Raw genomic sequence first — 23,602 nt, forward strand, 5'->3', positions numbered from 1 at the left:
ATGGCACAAGAAAGTTGTACTGACTGCTACCAAGTTTTGTGATAGTGAGTTTAGTTTTATGCTGCACTCAGCAATATTCCAATTTGGTACAGTTTTGTGATAAATTGGATAGTGTTTACAAAATCACGTTTCCAGAAAGGTGATATTGAGACGCATTTTACATCACGTATACTTCATAGTCAGCTGCGACAAATGAATAATTGAATTCCCCAAACATCATAGAATCAAAATACAAATGGTCTTTGTCACCAATACCAACTGTCCAGATAAAACGAAATGAAAAACACTGGGCTTGAGAACGAACACTGTGCTCGAAAGACTGCACGTTTCAAATGTAAACAAAGAAAAAATCCCTTTTTACACTGCGTAGCATTTTAGGAACTTTTCCGACAGCCAGCCGTCTGTCTAATCATTGCTTTCAATGGCTCAATACACTTAGAATATTCAGGGAAGAGTATCGTAGCAAGAGATAGCAAATTAAAAATGGATACAATGCAATCGTTTAATGACTCTTAAGAAACTGTCAAAGTTTCTGTGCAGCGTGACGTCATGACTGACGAAAAATCATGCAGAACGACAACGGTATTTATCAGCATTTCTGGCTTCTTCCGTCATTTACAATGTAACATATGTCATATTTGGGATTTCACTTTCTTAGTAAAGTACAAATTCTAGTACTTTTTTCGGTTGAGTCCCATCCGGGATTCGAACCCGCACCCTCAGAGTCAGGCACCTAATCGCCAGCACACAAAGTCAGCCGCCTAGCCCGCTCAGCCACCGCGACTTCCACAAAAAATGAGAGTCGGACAACTGGTAGTCTAGACTGCGTACTTTGTGTACCCCTCTGATGAGTGTAAATTGGCACGGCTCCCACGGCCGAAAGCTATGATTACACGATGCCATTTAGAAAGTGGTCAAATGCAACATATGTCATATTTGGGATTTCACTTTCTTAGTAAAGTACAAATTCTAGTACTTTTTTCGGTTGAGTCCCATCCGGGATTCGAACCCGTACCCTCAGAGTCAGGCACCTAATCGCCAGCACACAAAATATGACATATGTTGCATTTGACCACTTTCTAAATGGCATCGTGTAATCATAGCTTTCGGCCGTGGGAGCCGTGCCAATTTACACTCATCAGAGGGGTACACAAAGTACGCAGTCTAGACTACCAGTTGTCCGACTCTCATTTTTTGTGGAAGTCGCGGTGGCTGAACAGGCTAGGCGGCTGACTTTGTGTGCTGGCGATTAGGTGCCTGACTCTGAGGGTGCGGGTTCGAATCCCGGATGGGACTCAACCGAAAAAAGTACTAGAATTTGTACTTTACTAAGAAAGTGAAATCCCAAATATGACATATGTTGCATTTGACCACTTTCTAAATGGCATCGTGTAATCATAGCTTTCGGCCGTGGGAGCCGTGCCAATTTACACTCATCAGAGGGGTACACAAAGTACGCAGTCTAGACTACCAGTTGTCCGACTTTCATTTTTTGTGGAAGTCGCGGTGGCTGAGCGGGCTAGGCGGCTGACTTTGTGTGCTGGCGATTAGGTGCCTGACTCTGAGGGTGCGGGTTCGAATCCCGGATGGGACTCAACCGAAAAAAGTACTAGAATTTGTACTTTACTAAGAAAGTGAAATCCCAAATATGACATATGTTGCATTTGACCACTTTCTAAATGGCATCATGTAATCATTTACAATGTAAACGATAAAAACATATAACAATACACAGATAGTCAGAATAATTCTGATTACTTACATCTCATATTTAAGTCCAAAAGATCCCTGAATTAAAGCAACTGTCCTTGCAAAATCCTGTGTACCCTTGTCAGCGAAGCTGCCATTTTGAAAGAAATCGGTCATCGGTAGTGATGTCACACGTCAACATTATTGCACATATTAGGCAATTTCATTGAGGTGAAGGCCGGTTGAACAAGAGTAAACACAATGGCCATATCATTCAGATTGCACTTTTAGTATTGTGATGTATATTTTGCGTATTTTGACCAGGTGCGAGTTTGTCAAAAACCTTCAGAAACATATCTTGATAGCAGGATTTTTAACTCAATATTTATATGAAAACTGCTAAAAAATATATAACAGGACACACCTTACACCCATAATCTAATAGTTCTCTCTTTTCACATTTCATTACATACTTATGAAGAGAAATATCATAATCATAAGAAGAAATGTTTATATCCTAAATGAATATTCATTTACGCTAAATTGATGCCAGACGGGTGCGCGTGTTTGTTCACAATAAGATACGTAGTAAAACCGCCTAATTGTTGATATATTCAGGATATTATTTCAATGGTACAACCATTCGTTTTTTGTTCTGTCTAAAGTGTGTTGAATTCTGACATAGAAGATGAGACCTTTGACATATTCAATGGAAATTAGGTGAGATATATACTAATCAGCAAGGCAAAATGCACAAAACATGCCATGACGTCAGCTAAAATGTCACAATATTTTCAGTTATTTCATTACATTTGAAGACTTGTCTGTTACTCCGGTTAATAATGATGCAAAATTAATCAAAATAAATCTACACAAACAAGAGAATATGGGAATCTAAGAACTAAATTATTTATCGGACTGGGCCTCCCAAATCGCTATTACCTGCTTTCTGATGTAGTACATTGGCATCCTTTCTTACAAATTGTGAAAGTACCAAAAGGTATCCTCCCACATTGGGGAACTTTGTATTGCAATAGTATGGTTCACTGTCAACAAAACGTAACGAAAATATACTGTCCCTATCCACAGTAAATTCTCTCCACATAATCTGAGTTACTTTGACCTAATGTAAAGCATAGCGGAGTTATGCCCCCTTATCTTTATACGTGCATCAGCTCCCTGTCGACGTTTGACATCATAGAAGAGAATCCATTTTTGACATTTATTGCGGGCCATTTTGAATGTTGAGCATATAAACGTAGTGCAGTAGCACATAAATCCATTTCATATACACTTATGTCATTCTGACATCAGGCTGTATTTTCTTCCCTCACACTTTTGGTAAAGATGATAAATTAATAAAATCGTAGCGGAGTGCTTTTATTGGTAGACGAAGAAAAATGGAGAAATTTACTGATTTTTAATGCACACAAAAGTTTTGGACAACATTTAACTGTCTCTCTCAAACCCCAGGTTGTCGAAGTTGTATTTATACCAACGGATAGGAAATTAAATATTCTACATTTCTGTGTAATTTTATAGCCATATGCAGATCCAGGACCATGCTAGCATAATTCTCACACAACGTTCACTTTTAAAACCTTGTCAACGCTGGTCTGTAGTCATCGGCTCGTGGTGAATTAGCTCGTGATTTTGATGAACATTGCGTTGACGAAGACAAATGAATACGTTGATGAAGACGAGGGCATAGTTTAGTTCGAACTTCTATAGTTGGTTTCACAAGACATGCCAAACAAGTATACGTGAATGAGGTGAGCGGACTTCCAGCGGACTTAAGGTTACGGCTAAGGTTGGAGTCCAAGTTAAGGTTACCCTAAGGTTGTTTTGTGCAATGGGTGCATCCTTTTCTTAAGGTGATTGTAACTCTAACCTTAGTACTTGAGGTTGATCTTAGCTCAGGTTGTTTTGAACAACAGGACACTGGACTATACTGGACTACCTATATTGGTGTAGTGAGTAATGTATGCTTTATTCAGTAAGGGGGGCCACCGGCCCTTTAAACACATACATGATGTATTCACAAAATGACATGAAGCGCCATAAATGTGGAAGTGACGGAATGGACGCAGAGGGGTAGCTGTTCAAAGATGTGGCTACAAGATCAGCTAGATACGAAACAGTTCCTATGCTTTTTCATAGCTAGGAAAATATACTTAGCAAGGTTGTTTATAACAATGCTGTTCCTGGAAGTAAACAGTAGAGCTAGCTTGGTTTCAGAGGGATATAAATAATAAAAACGTGGTATGAGAGATGTTCTCAGATCATCATAGAATGGAAAGCAGAAATGGTACTCGGATTCGATCATAGGAATAACACACAAGGGACATAAACATTCATTACATGCAAGTTTTAAACATCTTCCATGTTCAATCATTAACATATGATCTGAACAGCGTTCAGTAAACTCCCACAGTAAACTGCTTCATCACATCCTGTTTCTTGGTTTTCAGTTTCATCACACAGCTAACATCACTTGTGGAAACATTACATTTATATTTTTCAAAGGATAAAATGTCTCATAGATCGACTCAAAATTTTACAGAGACATGGTAATGTTTGCAATGTTTATGTAGCGGCCACAAAATTTCCGAGTCCCGTGCTGGGATTTGAACGACAGACCTTCTGATCCGAAGTCGGATGCCTTGTCCACATGACCAAAGAGGTTAACCCCGTCAGCAAGCTGACAAGGTAAGGATGTCATCTGTGGGATGACTCCACGCCCTGCTACATTTACATTCCCACGATGCAGTTGTGGAATGTCGCATGACTAGTCAGCTTCAGCTGAATGTACAGATCTGAACTTTCATTGGTAGTAGAAATGAGATGGTCATATTGCCTTGTATGGTTTAAGAGAATCACAGGTGTAATTAAAATGATCTAGAGTAGAGAAGATATTTAACCCGAACATAAACCGTCACCAAACTGCTCATCATTTGTTTTTTTAGTTTTAAGTAATGTTTGTCTTAACATAGGGGGCTGTCAGTTAGCCGTGTGTGAGGATTCTTAATATAGGTCACAGACACCGTCGTCTGTTTTTTGCCATAGATTAATCAAAATTAGGCTTAGAAATTATTAAATATGGCATCTTACAAAAGAAATACAGTTCGCTCTACCACCATGTATAGTGTAATAAAGCACACTTTCACCCTGAACTAGTGCTTTAACTACAACAGTGCTTCAAACATCAAGACTGGAAGAATTTTAGTATCAAATACATATAATAAGACTTTCAATGGTAAGTTTGTGGAATTTTTCATAGAAGATCTAACAATAGAGAGTACTTTCTATGCTTTTCCTGCTAAGGTTTTTTGAGTTTTATACCTACTTCCAGGGCACGAAAAGTGAACACCAAGATATTTATATGATGGAACTATCTCTATAGGGGTTCCATTTAAAAAGAATTTTTCATATTTCCTAAGTCTGCCTGCTTTTCCAAAAAAAATAATCTTAGTCTTGTCAATATGTATTTTAAGTTTCCATTTGTTGCAATAGGAATTTAAGTTATCAATTCTCTTCTGCAGCCCAAGAACTGTACCATCAAATAGAACAATCTGCAAACAACAGAAAAAACAGCTCTATGAAGTGTAGTTTAACACACCTCTGTTTATCAGTAGACAAATATTCCACTACGTCATTAATAAAAAAGGAGAAAAAAATGGGGCTAATTGGCATCCTTGACACACTCCATACATACATTCAAAGAAAAAGAGGTTTTAAGTGAAACACATGACTTTATGCTTTGATACATACTTTTTAGTAGAGTGAACATTTTTCCTCTCACATTTCCAAGCCATAGTTTATAAAATAAACTATTTCTGTCAACAGAGTCGAATGCAGCTTTTAGATCAACAAAAGCAAAATACAACCATCCCCTAAGTAATGATAAATATTTATCAGCAACAGTATGGAGAATAAAGATATTATCAACTGTTTGGAAACCATGTCTAAAACCTGCTTGCTCTGAAGTGGGAACATTTCTTTGTTGAGTCCATGCATACAGCCTACTATTGATAATCTTAGCAAATATCTTCCCTGAAACTTCCAAACGTGTGATCGGTCTGTAGTTAAATGGTATATTGACACCACCATTTTTATGCAGGGAATAATGACACCGAGGTTCCAGGCTGACGGGTATACCCCTGTATACAGTTTCGCATTAAACAAAAATTGTAGCATTTGGAGGCAACAGATTGGGACATTTGGAGGCAACAGAAAAACTCTATGCTAATCCCACTAACACCAGGCGCTTAACCTGACTGCATATTCTACAGCGTCGATTACTTCCTGCATAGATATTTCCCTATCAAGATATTCCTCTTCCACATTAGGGGTAGTGAAATCAACATCAACAGAAGCTACAAAAGTTTGAACTACTTCATGAAAATCTGCCTCAACATTTGATTTACAGAGACCTCTAAACAACTGTTCAAAGTAATCAACCCACTCCAAAGGTTTAATCTTATTACACGTAGAAAAACGCTTCTGGTTAACGATTGCCTAGAATGATTTAGTATCCCTTGTCCACAGTGCCTTATTTAATTTTTCGACATGTTCTTGAAACATGCAAGACATTTTCAAGGAACAAAGCTGCTGATATGACTTCCATGAGTCCATGTACTGTTGTCTATCTCTGAAACTGTTACTGGCATGAAATGCAAAAAGAAAACAGCGAGCCTTGCAACGCACTTCAATACATTCTCTATCAAACCAGTTACCTCCCCTGGTATCACCACATTCACATGAGGAAAGAACTATCTTACAGTGTCCATCACACAAATGCATTATAAAATGAAACTGATTCAAAGCTTTGGATATTTTACCATCATCCACCAACGAGTAAAACAAATTGGTATCTTCAGGACTAACTTTGTCCCAATTTCCAACATAAATATCTTTTATACACATAACATTTTTCAAGATGAACTTAACTTTTGGGGCAATAATATCTTCATAAATAACAGGGTTGGAACCCACAGTGTTAACAGAAAGGTCAGTGGGAGGATTCCACTTCATCAGTAACATCAAAACTTTTAAACAGATCCAAGTTATTTTCTGTAGAAAGAACATAGTCTACGGTACTTTGCCCATTGTTTGCGAAGCACATAATTTTACCAATACCCTTATCACTGAACAAATGCCCATTACAAATTATAAGTCCTGTAGTTTTACAAAAGGTCAAGAGTTGGTGTGAGAACATTTAAATGAAATATATGCATGTGGTAAAATCTGTCATCGAAAGACAGTAAAACAACTAGAACATCACAATTTCAATTATAACTAGCATGGAAAGTTAAAACTAATGTCACTATTTAGACAATACAGATTTTAAAAACAGACAATAGATTGCCAACAACAGAACGTAGATCACCACACTAGGGACCATGGGGACTTACAGTACCTTTGCTACCTACATGGACCCAAATTGGATCTACACCATCCCTTCGGCTGCTGGCGATTGTACGAAAAGTTAGTCAAAACTAAAATAACATGAATACTACGATTAAAAACCTGGTAGACTTAAATTTACTGTGAATGTTTGTGGACTTACGTACCCTCTCAGGAGGACAATAATTTTACAATACTTCAACCCCCTTTGAGGGTACAGCCACCAACAATTCAAGTTACTAATTCAAACTACCAATCATTAAAATACATCTATTTACAGAGCATATTATTCAAAATTCAACCACAAAATCAATTTCTTTTAAAAAACCTATAATTAAATGAGAATTAACGCTGGTAAAAAGATCCTTCATTGTTTTAACTGTAAAATACTTATCCATTGTGATGGAGAATTCAACACAGTCAAGCAGAATATGCTTGACTGTGACTCTCTCATCACAAGGGATACAAAATGGAGGATCCTCATCTTTTAACAGGTACGCATGAGTATATCTAGTGTGGCCAATACGACATCGTCTTAAAATAACCTCTTCAAATCTGCACTGACAGCCCAAATGGGTATAACCAATGTAAGGTTTTATCTCATGTAATTTATTGATACCCACTTGGGTGTCCCACTTCTTTTGCATCAGATCACGGATATAAGATCTAATGGTGGCTTTGTAAATCACTATAAGGAATAAGAAGTGGTGTCACTGATTTGTTGAGTGCTGCTTTAGCAGCACCGTCAGCCAATGTGTTACCAGAGATTCCTACATGGCTTGGTAACCAACAGAAGACGATGTCATATTGGCCAGTGGCAAGATCATTATACAATTCAATAATTTCTATTAAAAGTGGATGTTTGCAAGAAATATTTTTAATAGCCTGAAGGCAAGAAGGAGAGTCAGAATAGATTATATATTGTTTTCGTTTAGGGTGTCTTTCGATATATTTAAGAGCTGATAATATGGCGTTAGCTTCTGCTGTAAAAATGGAACTATCATCTGGTAATCTAGAAGACATTGTTCTGTTACCAATGACAGTGGCACAAGCCACTGCGCCACCGTCCCTGGACCCATCTGTAAATAAGGATTTACAATTGCTATATTTATGTTTCAATTGATTATATTCTTGTTTATACTGTTTTTCATTCGTTTGTGATTTTTTAAATGTAGTTAATGTTAGGTCAGCTTGTGGCCTAACCAACTGCCAAGGAGGAGAAGAAAGGAGACAGGAAGGAGCTATATTTTCCAACTCAATGCTAGAAGCAGCAAGAAATGGCTCAATTCTGTGCCCAAGAGGCGGAACAAGGGAAGACTTTTTGTTATACAAATCCTCATAGAGAGGATTAAAGACACAATTAAATGCGGGATTAGACTCATTAGAAGCTAATTTTGTAATATATTGTAAAGATAGTTTTATACGGCGGTGGTTGAGAAATAGTTTTGGGTCTTTATGAGGTTTGTATTTACGACAGAAGTGTATACAATTGGTTTTTGATTTAGAAAATTTGAAGCTGTTTTCAAGACACCATTTATCTATTTTTCTTAAACACGACTGTAGTTGCCATTCAATAGTAGGCATATTTTAACCAGGGCAAGAAATATTAAAATCATCCACAAATAAAGATCCATCTATTAAATGGTTTAAAACTTTTGATAAACTGTTGATCTTGATGCTAAAAAGTGTGACAGACAAAATACTGCCCTGTGGAACACTCTGATCCTGATTGTAATGATCAGACAGGGTAGAACCCCTGCGGATTGAAATTGTTTGTTATTTAAGAATTTGGCTATGAATTCAGGCAAATGACCTTGTAAGCCGAAATCATGTAAATCTCTCAAAATGCCATATTTCCAGGTTGTGTCATATGCTTTCTCAAAATCAAAAAAGATAGACACAGCATCTTGTTTATTAATCAGCGCATTTTTCACAAATGATTCCAAACGCACTAAGTGACTGACTGTACTTCTGTTTTTACGGAAACCACACTGTATATCTGTGATAAGGTTATCAGTTTCCAAGTACCATACAAGTCGATTATTTATCATGCATTCCATGGTCTTACAAACACAGCTAGTTAGTGAAATAGGTCGATAATTGGATGGATCCATATGATCACGTCCAGGTTTAGGTATTGGTACTACTATGGCATCATGCCATGAAGAGGGAAATTTCCCGGAAGTCCAAATACCATAAAAAAATTGATAAGAGAGTCTCTAAACAGGATTTTGGTAAGTGCTTCATGAGTTGATAATGTATGTTATCGGCTCCTGTAGCAGTGTCATGAGCTTGATCAAGAGCAGTATGGAGTTCATGAATAGAAAATGTTTCATTATAATCTTCCCCATTATCAGAATTGAAATTAATAGTTTTCTTTTCTTGTTGTTTTTGATATTGCTGAAATTTGGGTATATAATTAGAAGAGGAAGAATGTTTAGAGAGAGTTTCGCCCACTTTATTCACAATATCTGATTTATCTGTAAGTAATTGATCTCCATGTTTTAGATGATGGACTGTAAATTTAATACTTTTACCTTTAATTTTCTGGACCATGTTCCATACCTTGGACATGGGTGTCCGAGAATTTATTTTGGAGGCATAATTTTGATGAGATTGGAGTTTGTTCTGTTTAAAGGTACGCCACGCTTTAGCATTTAAAATTTAAAATTTATTTAAATTGTGCACCATAGGATGGCTACGGAAATAATGTTCTGTTTTTTCCTTGCCTTCCTAGCTTGTTTGCATTCATCGATGAACCATGGTTTTCGAATATGTGGAACTGCAGAGGCCTTTGGTATACACTCATCAGCTATGGAATTCAGTTCACCAGATAAACATTTAATAGCATCAGGAACATCAATAAAATGTTCAGGTTTAAGTTTTTCAGCACAAAGCCCAGTTAGCCTTTTTAAAATTCCACCTTGATGATGGAGGAACATCAGATGGTTTTACAGATTTTAGTATAGTAAGAAAATGGTCACTTCCACAGAGGTTATCGTGGACTGACCATTTGAATTCATTTAGTAGTTCTGAATTTGTCAGTGACAAGTCAAGAGCAGAATAAGTCCCTGTACCAGGGTGTAAATATATGTTGGAACCATCATTAGAAATACATAAATCATTGTCAGAACAAAATTCCTCCAACAATTTACCATTAGTGTTTGTAGTTACCCCAGAGTGGGTTGTGCCCATTTAAATCTCCCATTATAATACAGGGATTCAGGAGTTGGTCATATAAAGCTTGAAGATCAGTTTTGGCAAACGTTGAAGATGGTGAAATATAGAGATGGCATAGCGTAAATGCTACATGTAAAGCAATTCTCACTGCAACTGCCTGCATATTAGTATTAAGTGAAACAGGGCTTTGAATAACGTTTTGTCTGACTAGAATGGATGATCCGCCAGTGGCCTTTTCACCCAGAGGTGAAAAACAATGATGTGCATTAAATTGATGAAGGTCAAATGGATTTGTTTGTTTTAAATATGTCTCTTGGAGACAGATCGCTGAAGGTGTAAAATCTTGGACTAATAGCTGTAATTCATGTAAATTAGTCCTCAATCCTCTGCATAGTTCCACTGTACAATATTATTGGAATAAACTATCTTTTGGGGGAGATTTATTGGGATCTACCCCACACTCTTTTGGAAGGCGACAAGCTATGTGCCCTAGAATGGACATTTTCAGAAACGTCCATGTCCTAAAGAGACCCATATTTATTAAACAATTGAATTTTATTCTGTGACCCTTTAGGAACTCTGCCACTGTTGTTTTGAAGCATCAGGCTTAGACTTAAGTTTTCTTTTAACAGTTTTTTGACTATCAGCTGTCGATTGAGACTTTGAGTGCGACTGAGATCATGATTTGTGATCAGAAGAAGACTTTCAGGTACTAGGAAGTGATCCCTCAGTCTGAGATGATAAATCAGGGTACAAAAGCTGTCGAGAATCACAATTTACCCATGTCAAGGTAGTTTGGCAGCCTGTGGATGGTGTTGTTATTTTAGAGCTAGATTCTGATGATGCTTTTGCTTTCTGGATCAGATCTCTTTACCAGTTTTTTTGCCTCAGAAAAAGACACATTTTGAGTAAATTTGATTTTGTTTATCTCCATTTGTTCCTTCCCAATGGGACACTGTTTGGAAAATGAAGAATGGTCGTCTGAGCAATTGGTGCATTTTTTAAAATCACTATCACAATCTTCTGTTGTGTGTGTCTTCTCACCACAGTGAGCACACGCAACAGACAATGTGCAAGTATTTACACCGTGTCCATATTTCTGGCATTTAAAACACCTTAGCGGGTTGGGGATGTAGGTGTCAACTTGAATGCCTGCCTTCACTGATTTGGGTGCATTTGGAGTTGAAAATGTAAACAGATACGTATTTGTTTTGATGGTTTCGTTGTTTCTCCGAGTTGAAAAGCGCTTGACATAGATCAATGTCCGACATATCATTAAACAATCGATCACGATCTCTCACACTACCTTTACTTGGTTTTGTGTGCAGAGACCGTGACTGGAATGCCCACGAGAGATTTAATGTTCATCAGATTTGTTGCTTGCTGCTTATTCCCGCACTCGACCAGCAGGGCACCCGAACTTAACCGTCTTATGTTCTTCACATCCCCAGCAATACCTTGAATACCTTTGGATACAGCAAAGGGGTTCAACTTCAACGGTGTCTTGTCAAGAGTCTCAATCACAATGAAACGCGGCCAATACTCAATTGATGCAGACGGTCTATGGTCAGTATCAAAAGGGTCAATATAGAGTGGACTTTTTTTTTTTCGTTGGAGTTTCATAAGCCATGGTTAGTGTAATATGGTTCATCATCTGATCCGATCCACCACCACGGAGTATCACAAGGACAATGCTAAAGCAAGCAGGCCTCCTGTTTGCAGCACCAAGGATACCCGGATGATATACTCCAGTAGAAGAATTATAAATAATTAGTCTACCGGATTGGCCCATGAGCCACCGCCTTCTGGGCAGACTCTAGGCAAAAGTTCAGAAGTTCAAAAATGCATTTTAAAATTAGAAAAGCTCAATGAACAAATAGGCCAAGACCAAAAGTAAAAGTCCAAATAAAATTTGTGCACTGACATATATATATCCTGCATGCACAGGGCTTGGCATTACCAGCCGACTGGTTGACCTGGGCCCATTGAACCACCTGTCTAGGAGAAGTCAGAGCAAAAGTGGTGTATTGAGCAACAGGAACACCAGGATCCCTTCCTCCACCGACACAGAGTCGCAACCCACTGCAAACAGGTTTTTTTTTCCAAATAAACCAACAGGGGTGTCGGCGAGCTCTTAGTGCTACCCAGCACCCACCACGAGGAGGTGGCTCGCCACGGGTGCCCAAACATTTGTAATATTTTCTTCCAGGATAGTAAATATTGGTTCATTAGCATAACCACTCAAGTTCACAGGTGAAAAATACACTACACCGTAGTATAAGACAAGTAATGAACGATGACTTTGTATCTTTATCCACATTATGTCTGTTGAACAGCTGTTTAATAGGGTCACACATTTTGAAATATCTGAGCTAATACATGTTAAAATTCCACCTGAATTCCGAACAGCATTATCAGACTTTTTCCTAACCTGACTATATTGAACATAGCCAGACAGAGTGAGTCTATCCTCCTTATTCACCCATGTTTCGACCAGTGAAACGATGTGAAAGGTCTTCTAAAAGTTAGTAAATGGTCGTTGGAACCTTCGTTTTGGCCCTTCGATATTCCAATATAATACACTGACACATGCTTTTGAGTCATGTGGGTCTTGGCCTTGCCCATATTTCTTGCTGGATTGACGTGTTGTATATCCTCCATGTTTCCAGTTTTTGAAAGTTTTCACAAGTTGAATATCATCACATGAGCTGTTGAGTTTGTACAGCTCATCATTGATCTGTAGCTTGTCAAACTTCAATATTGCGAATTTATCCTCCGATTGGGCCTTGTCCATAAATAGTTTCAGCTTTTTACAGGTTAGACAATATACTATTGGCAAGAAATAAGGGAACTAATGAAATAATAGCGAATTTGAAACTGCTTTAAATATCTACTAAATCAATTTTAGGCGTCAAGTTCAATATCTGGTGTGGCCACCATGTTGGGCAACACATTCAAGGCACCTTGATGGCATGCTGTTAATCAATTTCCGGATGGTTGCCCGTGGTATTGCCCGCCATTCCTCTTGGAGAGCTGAACCAAGCTGGGCCAGGTTGGCGGGTCCTGGGTCCCAGGTGTACAACCTTCGACCAAGAACGTCCCAAAGATGTTCAATTGGGGACAGGTCTGGGGACTTAGAGGGCCAGTCCAATGTCTGGATACCTTCTTGTCGGAGATAAGCGGAGACAATTCGGGCCCGATTTGGTCTGGCATTATCATCTTGGAATACAAAATTTCGGCCGATAACTCTAGCCAATGGAGCCACAACAGGACGCAATATTTGGTCAACGTATCGCTGACCAGTCATGGCTCCGTTAATGATGACCAAATCTGATCGTCTGTCAAGTATAATCCCACCCCACACCATGACATTACCACCTCCATATCGATCATGGTCAAGAATTGCTGCTCTGGCATATCGCTCCCCGCTCCAACGCCAACAACGCTTTCTGCCATCTGTGAATCGTAGGTAAAATCTTGACTCATCAGAGAACATGGTGTAACGCCAGTGGCGCATAGCCCGTCCCTGATGCTGCCTAGCCCATGCCAATCTTTGGCGCTTATGGTGAGCTGAAAGGGTGACACCCTTAAAAGGCCGTCTTGCTTTCAGACAACCTTGATAGAATCGGTTTTTAACGGTTGAGGTTGAAATGCGTCTTCCAGTGAGTGTGCGGAATTCTCTATTGATGGCAGGGGCAGATTTAAACCTATCGCATAGAGCAATTAACGTAATGAGACGATACTGTCGTGGTGTCGTTGATTTTGGTCTACCACGCCCAGGTCTCATTGCAACCCCACCCGTTTGACGGTACTTATCCCACAGGCGTGAAATTACACTTTTTGATTTACCCATCTGCCGGGCAACTTCACAAGATGATGTCCCCCCCCCCTCTATCATCCCCCAAATTCTCCATTTTGTTGCTTCACCGAGATACTGCCTCGGAGGCATTTCTGTCAGTAACTGTCAATCTCTATTGCATTAGTGATTGCGACTTCTCCAGTACATTTACAGGAGTTAACTTCTGTATGCACGTGTAGCACGTGCTGGGCATGCATTATGCAAAATTCCATTGTCATTGGATGTTGCGTTTGGGAGATACGTCACAATAACGGACCCTGTCACAGTCAAAGTCATCTACATTCAATTTCTTGGTTCCCTTATTTTCCGTCGGTAGTATATAAGGTTGTTCAGTCGTGAGGAATTTTCCACCATATCCAACTTCGTGAGTACATTATCAACTGTATTACATAGTTCAGCACTCTTTGTAGTTAGTTCATTCACAGAATGTTCAATGTCGTTGATTCAGTTCATAAGTTTGGTGAAGTTTTTGTTTATCTTGGTCCGCATCTCTCGTAATTCTTTTATTACCTCTGAAATGCAGATATCACCCTCTAACGTGGTCAAACGAAGGTTGATTAACATCTTGTTCCTAACTAATTATTTCTCAAACTCAGCTGTCAATGGGTGAAGATAACGCACATCAAAACCACGCCTATTACAGTTTCTTTGTCAGGGCAGGATTCTGTTCAATGTCATTAGAAATCAGTAACAACAACGAGAGGAACATAAAGCATACATTACTCACCTATATTGGTCATACTGGAGTAATCATCGGATTCAAACACATATCACCATTTTTTCCCCCTATATTTCACCTCTGTATATATGCTCTACTTTCATCATTTGTACATTCTTGTACATTCATTGCATCACCACACCAAAACCCGTTTGTCCCCACTACCAAGCCCAACCCCACCTACCCACCCCTTCCCCTGCCAGTCCAGTATAGCATCCCCTTCACAATCTCTGCCTCACTATTTTACACCTCAACCGAAGATTCCCACTCCCCAAAATCCCTACAACAAACCAACCCCATCAACTTTAGCATTGACCTAGACTCTCTACTATCCCCCCAGCCAACTTCTGAACCACCCCCTACCGCCATTCCAACCCATCAGTAATACAACCAAGTTCACCAAATATCCACACATCTCTCCATCCGAAACTAACCCCTTAAGCAAAAAACAATGCGTCCCGGCCCCCTACAAGCCCAAACCAGCACACTTAGTCTCCTGGCCTTTGCCACAAACACACAGACACCCCGAAATCACACATACTCAACAAATTTACATCATGCCTCAAACAACATAACATACAATACAAATACATAAACAATTGCAGCCAAGGCTTCAAAATTACATTCACAGACAAACAAGCACTCAACAACACACTAAACCACACACACATCAGCTGGCAATACCTACATTGGCAGACATCAATACAGGGGGTTATACACATAGATACAAGGGAATCTGAAACAGACATCAAACAATACATAGACATTGCAAACTCCATCCTCACCCAACCAAAAATAACCCATTTCAAAATAATAAATAACAGGCAACCCACCATCTACAACTCCAACACTCCTGTCGCCGACACCCGTATTTCTTATTTCTTCTGCCTTTCAACAAGCAAATAATAAGGAGTTGTACGTGCTACCTGTATCTGACACCCAGGTAATTCATGAGCTTTTGCCTGTGACGTCAGCACAATTTGAATTCACTTCTGATTGTCATCTGATTGTCACGACGGCATACAGACAGATATCAACATTTGGTCATGTTGTTATAATTACAGGTAAGGTACTCTCCTTGTGTGTTCATTCTATAAATACCTTTAGACGCTAGTGTAATAATTGTACCTAATTGTATTACTTAACTATCTATCAGGCAATGTAATCACAAAGTTAGTAAATCTGCGTAGTGATTGCGTATAATGTAAATACTAGTATCCTGCTTATCACGATTACTAACTGGAATACTGCACTATCTTAGCACGTACGAGAATGTGTGAAAGGTCCATATTTCATATCATGAGGGATCACTGTATTTCACGGATCACTGACCTCGCGCCATATCTGTGACTGTTTCTCTCATGCTAATGTGCTACTACCATGCGTAGCACGTGTGGTTATAAATATATTTAACATGTCTATCTTACTTATGAACCATTATTTTATCAATTGCCTGTCAGCACAATTTGAATTCACTTCTGATTGTCATCTGTCAGCCTCAGACGACGGCATACAGACAGATATCAACATTTGGTCATGTTGTTATAATTACAGTTACAGGCAATAAACAGCTTTTTAAGACAACTTCGTCTCATCAGATTTGTTTCGGACAAGAAGAGACTCGAACCTGCGACACTCCAACAACCTTCTTTACATTAGACACTACCAACCTCCCCACCTTCATCACATTTGGTGCACATACAAAGTACACCCAATCATGAAAAACCCACAACAATGCCAATTCTGTTCTTTCTACACTCACCCTTCCAACTACTGCAAATCACCCCTGTTATGCCCAAAATGCAGGTTGGACACTCACACAATCAATGAATGTACATGGTAAAAATACTGCATACACTGCCACACACAAAGACACACCACCATATAAAACATGTGCCCAATCAAACAAAAACACATACTCCAAATAAATAAACACATCAAACACACCGACCTGCCCAAGCCTGCACACACCTTAATCTCATACAACTCCATACTCTCAGATCCTCCTCCCCTACACCAGCTACACCCCTAACACCTCCTTCGCCTCCCCTCCACCTCTACTCACCTAAACACAACAAACTCCATCCCACCCAACCACACCATAAACCAAGAAGTATAAACAATGGGGCTACGGGACCACCCCATATAACCCATGCAATAAAAACTATCCTTCCCTCACTCATATTAATTATAAATCCCATAACATGACTAAAAGTGTTACTAGTGAGAGGAAGACTGTTGGGTACAGGAATAGTTTAATATAAAACAAGGAATTAATTTGCAATCATATCAATTTAAAACATTAACTTCAGCGAAACAGTTTAATGTTTTCAAAATAAATGTTTGTTGGGCTTGTTGTATCCCTTGTTTTATATACATTTTTTTCTCGTCCTCACTGATAGCAGAATTTTTTTATGAATCTTTCATCGAATCTCTTCTTTCAATTTGGTTTATTTTTCCTAGTTCACCTAGGATCAAACGAAACTCTTCTTCTGAGATTTTATTATCATTGAGTGCAGTGGAAATATGGTCTTCTATTGTGTTTAACTTTGCTTCAGCAAAAATTCTTATTTCTGTTCCTGCCCCTATAGCTGCTAATTCAAGTCCTAAAACCACCAGTGTGGCTACGATGGTTGTCAACAACCCAAATCCTACTACCCGTAATACCATGCTTGTTGTCATTAGGGTGGTATCAGCACCATCTATGTAGTGTAAAGCTCTATTGTATTTTTTTATGTAGTGATGCCCGTATATCATGCTCTTGTTCTAGCTGACGCTTCATTTCACATATCTGTTTAAGTCAAAACCCCTCTACACCCCTTTTTACATTTCCTTCTTTAACTATGGCTGGATATAGCCCCATTCTGTATGTCTATAATATTTTTCATAAATTATTTTTTAATTACCTATCATTTATTTTTTGATTGATATATTTAAGGCATATAAGGTTTAGATTATCGTACAGGTAAATGGGTGAGACATTAATAAGTGTGTTTTCACCTACAATACGAATCCCATCGAGGCTTATTGATGGCTCATAGCCTTGTTTTATTATGATTCGACACATGTATTTTCGTGTCTTTTAAACCAGATTATACTAAGGCCATCTAAAAGTATTCTTGGACTGGACATCTCTGCAAGATATACGTCTATAATTAGTGTCATGTGTGGTTTCATACCATAATTTGAATCTGCAAAAAAATCACGTTTGTAATTGTATATTCTTCGAATGACTAAACTGGCATTCAAGTTGACAAGAGCTAACATATTGCCAGTGTGACCTGGTATTCATAACACTTGTATAGTATTCTTTTTTAAGGGATTAAAGGACGTGAGAAGGATCCCATTGTTAGCAATTTTGGAAATGATATCATTTTTATTAAAAAAGATGTAAGGGTTGGTTAGTGTTATTTTAATTAACCATTCAAGCTCTGTAAAATCATTGTGGCATTCGTTCGTATGTTATACGTCGTCTTTTAAGTATAGGAGGTACAGGGTGTCTTCCTCACAAGGTGAATACGGATCGCTTTGTGTCACCTAGATCACCAAGTGTTACATTGGAGTGACTGCTTACCATTATTTATGAAACTGTTAGAAAATAGTTTCCAACTGCTTTTCTGATAATGTCTCAGGCATGAACTTCAAACCCATAAAATTTATATGCTCGGATAGAAAAATCTTGTTTAAAGATATAGTGTCTTCCAAGATAACGGTGACACCTTGCAGACCTGTGTGTGAATCACGCCCCAAACCCGCACGCAGATAGAGCAAATGTGACCCTGGTGTTTTTTGGTCCAATTGAGTTTGATTTCCTTCATGATATCATTAAACAATCAGTTGGTGGGCCTAGGTATACTTGGATGACCACCATGGAATTCTCCGTTAGACTTTCCAGGATGGCGGCCACACCGTTGAATTCAGTCACCAAATGCAATACCCCGTTTTGCTTCCCGGGTTTACATGATAACATGTGGGCTGCCATACTTGAGACTGGTTTGATGATTAAACTGTGTCTCTGTGATTGCACGTACGCCACAAGCAGGATTCCCTTGTGTACGACTTTGTTTAGGTAGTGGTCTTTGTTTTCCATGAAAATGTATGGAGAAATTAGTGTTATGTTGAGAAGCCAGTTGATTCGAGATGGTAACATCATCCACCTGTCATCTTCAGTGAGTATTAGACAGTACGGTTTGTTTTGATCAACAATCATTCTGTCAAAGTCTTCTAAATCAAACAATTTACCACCAACCAATGGGTATATTCTCCATTTGTCCGCTTTGTTGCGAACTATATTGTATCGTGTGTTGCTGTGAGATCCTAAAGTATCTAGGTTAAAAGTACTACCAGGTCCACCGACAACTGGAACTTCAATGCGTTTGTAAATGTTGTTTATAAGTTTAAAAGCATATATTTTACATCTATTCCAGTGTCATGAAACCCTCTAGTATCACCTAGGTCTGATAAACCTACATTAATGCATCTTTCTTTTTGCATTCCTGGTCCTTGATTACCAGCCATTATTGTATATGTAATGTTATGCTTAAGTATCCTATATTTATTGTATTACTTTTGTATCTAAAATTAATATTTTCACTTCAGAAATATTACTATTTGTCAATTTTTTATGAAAATGACCGTCATTGTATTTTTCCGTTTTAACCGGGACAGCACTCAACAACGCGTAAGGACACTTTGTACACATTATCTGTTGTGAAAAGCTGTTCACACATAGCTTGCAGTATGGAACTAGCTCTGGTAATTTCATAACAGTGATGGCAATATTAGGTTTTATTTCTTCTAATGGCAGTCCTAGCATCTTCACTAGTCTCAGTTTGTTTACACCACTGTTGTTAATCAACACCACTGTTCCATTTGAGTCATTTATTTTAAGATCAGGTCCTAAGGGTTTGAAAATTTTGTCGTGGAGAGAAGACATGCTGTAGTATCCATTGGTTATTAGGTGTCTGGTATTATTGACAAAAATCTTATTATTATTGTTGTTGATGTTTGTCTATTGTGGGTAGTATGTGATAGTGCATGGTGCTATTTCGAGTTGCCCAGACGTAAAACTTTCAATAGTGTGTATAAGTTGAAAGGCCTCACCGCTCTGGAAGCATAATGTACATATTATACCAAAAATTATATTTATATATCATATAATAAATATATATGAACTCGAAGTATACTGAACATCATTGAAAACGCACCACCCCTAAAATTGTGGATTTCTAAGAGCAGAAGTGAGCAATCTATGTAAATTTTACATATTTGTGTAGACCAATGTTTGATAAAGAAAAGAAGCAAAAAACAATCAAGCAAAACAGTGAAGATTTAATGCAGCTGACAATGAAATAAAGATGGGGTCAAAATGGAAAGTCAGTAGCGTGTATGACCCCCGTTAGCAGCAACACAAGCTGTGCAACGTCTCCTCATTGAACGGATAAGTCTCTGAATAAAGTCCTGAGGCACTGCATTCCACTCTTGCTGCAAGGCATTGTCGAGTTCCCCAAGGTTGTTGATCTGCGGACGACGTGCGAGGCGTTGGCCGATGTAATCCCACAAGTGTTCGATGGGTGAGAAATCTGGTGACAATGCAGGCCAATGAAGTAGAGGAATGTTGTTGTTAGCCAGATACTGTATCGAAACACGTGCAGTGTGGGCTCGTGCATTGTCATGTTGAAATGTGTGCAGATCTTGATGCTGGTGAAAGAAGGGAACGACGTTGTTCTGAAGAATGTTGTCACAGTAGTAAACGGCATTCACTCTGCCACGACAAACAATCAGAGCGGTTCTGTGGTAATAACGTATCCCTCCCCACACCATAATGCTGCCCCCACCCCACCGATCGGTTTGCACAACACAATCCTGATGATAACGTTCACCCCGTCGACGCCATACCCGTAGACGCCCGTCAGCATTTCGCAAGTGAAAACGCGACTTGTCGGAGAACACCACACCATGCCAACGTCGTAACAATCACACACGATGCTGTTCAGCCCATTGTCGGCGTTCACGGCGATGCCTGTCAGTCAGGATGGGTCCAACGTAAGGGCGTCGACAACGTAACCCTGCCGCACGGAGACGGCGTCGGACGGTGGAAGCGCTGATCAAACCACGTCGACCCTGGACAGCGTTGGCGGTTCTGGCAGCGGGCAAGGTTCGATCCCGAATATGGCGCCGTACAATGTCTCGATCTTGACGAGGGGTGGTAACACGTGCCTGACCTGGGTGTTGCCGGTCCCTGCTGGTTCCTGTTTGTTGGTATCTGTTAGCAAGCCTCAGAATGGTCGAATGATGACACCCAAATCGTCGTGCAATGTTTCTGCTTGAAGCGCCGACCTGCAACATACCCAAGGCCTGTTCTTGTTCCTCTGGTGACAATCTTGGCATGGCGAAAAAACTTTACTTACGAAAGTACTGCGAAAATGAGAACGGTTTTGTGCCGAAGGTCATTTATACCCCTGAACAGCATGCTTTCTGCATGCAATTTGTGCCCTTCGTGTGTGATGTGCATGAATTTTGTTGTTTTCAAGTGATGTGTTCGATGATGTGTTCGAACGATCCGTTTTTTACTGTAGAGCGTTATTTACGATCTAGTGTGTTATTATCAAAATTCCCACCATTAATTTTCCATTTCCAAAAGATTCTATTGCCTTATTTCAAAATTTACAGGTGGTGCGTTTTCAATGATGTTCAGTATATATTACCCCAAAAACGACAACATAAATGCCCCCAACTTCACACACATGAAAATCTTGGCTGAGGCGGATGGTTCGTACTTCAAAATCCAGTTTATAGATGTGTTTGGAAAGTATAAGCTATTAGTCACTGATGTGAAATCTGTCCATGTGAAGTTCAATAACCTGATGCAGTTTCGGCAGAACCAACTCAATTTCGCTATATGGTGCGCTACAACTGGGTGCGGTATGATGTTTACACTAGGCGTGATGTCTTGAGTAAATCCGTTTTCACTTTTCATGTGTATTACCAGATCAGGCATATCCTCAAAGAGATCAGTGCCCTGCTTCCATAGGACAAGGTGTGGAATGTAATGAACAACAGGTACAATCAGCGGGCTCACGAAAGGATTTGTAATGAATTCGGTATTGACCCAAAGACGGATTGGCATTTGTCTGGCATAAATCTCGGTTTGGGTATTTCATGTGATGGTGTGCGATCAGTAAAAGAGGTCACTGATGATTTACTGAAACGAGATTTACTTCGGAAGGACTTTGCTCTGTTGAGTAATGAATGGAGAGATGATCGTGTGAGTTTTAAAAGCGGGGTTGCTTTCACCGCCCAAAAAGTGGAGCAGCCCCCCCAGTTTGGAAGATGATTGGAAAAAATTTATGCTGGATACATCGAAAGGATACACTCGCACCGGTATTATCTGTTTGAACGATTTGATTAGAACATATGTGTGGGCTATTCTCAGGGCTTAATCACAGACGCGCTCTGGTACCATAGATAAAGGAACTGCTTATGACATGCAGAAACAGTTTGTGGCTAATATTGAGGATGCGATAGCATCACCAGTAGATCTACCTAGTGCTATAAAACGATACCAGGACACGTTACAATATGCCAGGTCAAACGTCAACTATGTGTTCAGTGTGGGATTGTACATGGTTCCAAGTGATATGCATCTGAGAATCATTAAGTAGCTACAACAATGAAATAATCATCGCCACAGCCTACCAAAAATTGGGTGTTAACGCCGACTAATCGGGTTTAGTGGCATCACCACCACTAAAGTCTAGGGTTAAACCAACACACCCACAGCCACAACCACCTCACCTGCATGCTTCTAAACAGCAGCACATTGACCGTAAAACAGCGCTGGTTGTTGGAGGGGTTGTGGTCCGCTTGTGTCTCATTTGGCTAAAAATTCCTTAGCTGCAACGTACACCAGACCAGCCACCATGATGATGAATGCCAACAGATTTTGTCCAAGCCACATGACAGTTATACCCAGTGTGTTGAGCAGCCAGGAGACGATGCTTCACAGGACACCAGGAAGTGCTCCTGCGGCCTTACCTGCAAGTTTAGCAAGTGCCTCTCTAAGTGATTTTAGCGGTCTCTTACATCACCTGATGGTTTTGAAGAGCCCCCTACTTGGTGTTGTTTTTCCACCACCTTCAGTAATAGATACTACAATTGTTGATATGATAAATCCTAATGCTGCAGGAATGCTGTCCACAGGGATACCTTGGAAAAATAATCGGATCCCGTTGGCCAATGTGGTGTCCTCATTAGGTACTGCGCTCACCTAGTTTATTAAGTTTACCCATATTATTAACAAGCTCACCACGTATATTTTTCAGGGCTTCATCAAGGCCAAGTTCCCTCATTGGAAATTTAAATCAAGGTAATGGCTTGTCCCAATAACTACTCAACAGTTTTTTGATGCTGTCAGACGCTTCTGTAGCACGCTGTGTTATGTCACCACTACTACTTAGTTCAGATCTGGTTGCCTGCAGATCTTGAATAATTTTCTGAGGAATCTTAAGTTTTGCACTGCCATAATCCTGCATGTTTAGTTAATCGCGATTAAAATTGGTACCATGGTGACTGGTTAGAGTTGACAAGGAAAGTGTTTTTCTAGTGTGCTCTTTAATGATGTTAACCTCCAGGTTATCCTTAAGACATAGAATGCCCTTATCATCTATGGAAAACTTCTAATAGTCTCGGCCCTGTGGCTCACCTTTTAATCCATCGTAAATAATCGTCTTCTGTTGTTTTCAATATAA

The 23,602-nt window shown here is 39.4% G+C and overlaps 1 protein-coding gene across 3 annotated transcripts in view; it reads right to left on the reverse strand.

The window, feature by feature from the left end:
- The window catches only part of LOC137283769 (protein N-terminal asparagine amidohydrolase-like), a 636,304-nt gene that overhangs the window by 369,296 nt on the left and 243,406 nt on the right, over positions 1-23,602 (reverse strand). The gene's annotated exons all lie outside the window — the stretch shown is intronic.

The sequence above is a fragment of the Haliotis asinina genome, chromosome 5 (genome assembly GCF_037392515.1).
Source record: "Haliotis asinina isolate JCU_RB_2024 chromosome 5, JCU_Hal_asi_v2, whole genome shotgun sequence".
Lineage (NCBI taxonomy): Eukaryota > Metazoa > Mollusca > Gastropoda > Lepetellida > Haliotidae > Haliotis > Haliotis asinina.